We start from the raw sequence: 3181 nt of genomic DNA on the forward strand, positions 1-3181 counted from the left end.
ACTTTACCATTTCCTTTTTTTGCAGGTGAGACTTTATCATATTTTGATAATAGATATCACTCTGTATTTTATTTCGGCGAAATCCCGTGTCAACAGATGCCCCTCGAGTTCTGGAAGCGAATATTTCTTTGATTCACTTTCAGAACTCGAAAATATATATGTAGCCATATTCCGTTTCACATATATTTCTTTGATTCAATTTTTTTTAGTGTAGGTGACACACTTGTTCTGTTTAAAATATCCAGTTAGATATTTATCTAGCCTTGCCTTTTGAAAGTTTGTTAGTCCCTTCATTGGATAATGACTCAATCTTGAAAATTTGTTACAAGACGCTGGCCTTCCGCCATGTAGTTGCGTCCGGCCGGAGCGCATACCACTCCTTATATATATCTTCTACCTATCGGCTTGCAAGGAGACTCTATTTGCCTCACGCATAACTCCTGCCAAAAGTCCAGATCTTTTTATGAGTGGCCTGCTATTCTTTGGACTACTAGGTACGCATTGATGTGCAATCATTGATTGTCTTTTTCTCATCATTCTCTCAGATGATTCTCATCTCTGATTCCCTTTCCTTTCTATGTATGAATAAGATTAGCATCGGCCGCTGAAGCCCAGATCTTATGTTGGTAAGTTTGTACTTAATTCATTCAAATAGACATCTACGTACATGATTTACGTCCTTAGATTGCCTCTTGATTTTTTGTTCCCTCAACATTGTAGGAAGGTTTAGGTACAATTGGCAAAACAACCATATTTTAGTTTCGGACGTATACCTGCTCTCTCTTTAGGTACTATACATACTGTCCTATTTTCTTCTTATACATATACCAGCATCACAGGTTGGATGAATAATTTATAGATGAATCCATGCACGCAGCCTGCCTTTAGGCCACGAATGATTGTGCATCTTGTCCCGTATGTATGCGGAAATTTGGCCTCGCAATGACGTGCCGGCAAGTTATATACGAACTTGGTCCGACGTACAATTGCATAGATCAATTTTATTTTATATATTTAAAATGTTCGTTTTAAAGATCAAACGTATACCCTTCTCACAGTTGGCGTGCCGGCAAGTCGATATGAACTTGGCACGACGTACAAACTGTGAGATCTGTCATACAATCAACGAAACTCCCTTTTATTCATGCGGGAATTATCAACTTTTTCCAAGTTTATATAAGATGCTTGTTTGATCACACATATATCTTTTTCACAGTTGGCGTGCCGGCAAGTTTTCATGAACTTAGCCCGATGTACAAACTGTGAGATCAATGTTTTATTTATTAGATGGCCGTTTAAAGATGCAAACTTATATCTTCCTCACAGTTGGCGTGCCGGCAAGTTTATATGAACTTGGTCCGACGTACAAACTGTAGAGCTTAATTTATATATAAGATGCTCATTTTAAGGCTACATATATATATATATCCTCACTGGTGGAAAAAGGGCCTTTGGTCGCGGTTCGCAACTGCCATTAGTCGCGGTTGCGCAACCGCGACCGAACGTTCGCGACTAAAGGCCCCACCCTTTAGTCGCGGTTGCTTAAGAACCGCGACTAAAGGCCCGTCCACGTGGGCGCCAGGCGGCCGTCGGGGCGGAGGACCTTTAGTCGCGGTTCTTCTGGCCAACCGCGACTAAAGGCCGCCGCAGGTTTAGGGTTTTAGCCCCCCCTAAACCTGTTTTCTGTTTAATTTGTATTGTTTTATTTCTTTTGTGCTTTATTTTAATTTTGAAGGAGTTTCACATATTCTACGGTACTACATACATGCATATGAATGTACAATTTCAAACAAATTTGAAATTAGAACCAAAAAGAATTCTAGAGGAATATACAATATATATTCAATATCATCGGATGACCATATACAATTTTGAACAAGTTTCCATACATAATTTAATGCATATAAAGTTCTACGTCCTCGTAATGGTGTTCTCCTTTAGGATGGAGGACTTCCCTCCTGAACCATCCAGCTAGTTCCTCTTGAAGTGGTCGGAAGCGAGCTTCTGGACTAAGCATCATCCGGAGGTTATTCCTCTGAGCATTGGTATCACTCGGAACCCGCTCAGAGGTGTATCTCCGGATCATCTCACAGACATAGTATGCACATAGATTGGTCCCCGCTGGCTGAATATCCTCACCATTCTTAGCCTTTGACCTTTTGAATTCTAGCTCTTTTTTGAATTCACCGACCTTTGTATCTACGAACCGTCTCCAAACCCTAAGAGGCAAAGAAAATTAAATGAACAAGAGAGTTATTAGTTACTTGATATTAGGAAATGAACGAAATAGGCCGATCGATATAGAGCGCAAATGAATGAAAATAATTACTTCTGCAGCATTCTTCTCATGTCGCCCTAAAGCTTTGGATCCTTATTCAGAGAGTCGTGGTTGCTACTTCCATTTGAAGATCGTTGTTTATCGACGTTTGTTCGGCATCATCTTGCTGACGGCGCCCTTCATCTTCACCGTCAAGGTTCAGATAAGAAGAGATATCATCTTCTTCTTGTCCGGTCGGCACATATAGAATATCGCCGTTTATGATGCCGAACATATGTGCTTCACCGTCCGGATCATAGTTGTCCATAATCGGGTCAGCTCTATCGTCCGCCATTATGTCAGTCCTGAAAACATGTAGTAAAAACAAATTAATTAAGTGAAGAAGGGGGGCGGTGGCGGTGGCGGTGGCGAAAGGGCGGTGGCAAAAGGAGGGGGCGAGGAAGGGGTGGGAGAGGGTGTCCCGATAGAGCGCGAGACGGGGCGGCAGACGACGGCGTCACGGAGAGGGAGGCGAGGACAACACACATGTATAACCCTCGCCGCCCCCTCTCGATCCCTAAAAAAAACACCGCGCGCATCGCCGCCCCCCTCGCCACCCCCTCTCCGTATATACGTTTTTTTGTTAATTATCAAATTTTACGGTTATTTGTTAAGTTATACGTTTTTTGTTAATTAAGTTATTTTACGGTTATACATTTTTTGTTAAGTTATTTTACCGTTTTTGTTAAGTTATTTTACGGTTATACGGTTATCAAATTTTACGGTTATACGTTTTTTGTTAAGTTATTTTACCGTTTTTGTTAAACTAATTAACTAGTTAAAATTAAAAAGAACAAAAAAATTCTCTCTCTCTCTCCACGATCTCGCTAGCTCTCTGTATGTGGGCGAGAGGGGGCGGCGGGC

The sequence above is a fragment of the Triticum aestivum genome, chromosome 1B (genome assembly GCF_018294505.1).
Source record: "Triticum aestivum cultivar Chinese Spring chromosome 1B, IWGSC CS RefSeq v2.1, whole genome shotgun sequence".
In the NCBI taxonomy this organism is placed as follows: domain Eukaryota; kingdom Viridiplantae; phylum Streptophyta; class Magnoliopsida; order Poales; family Poaceae; genus Triticum; species Triticum aestivum.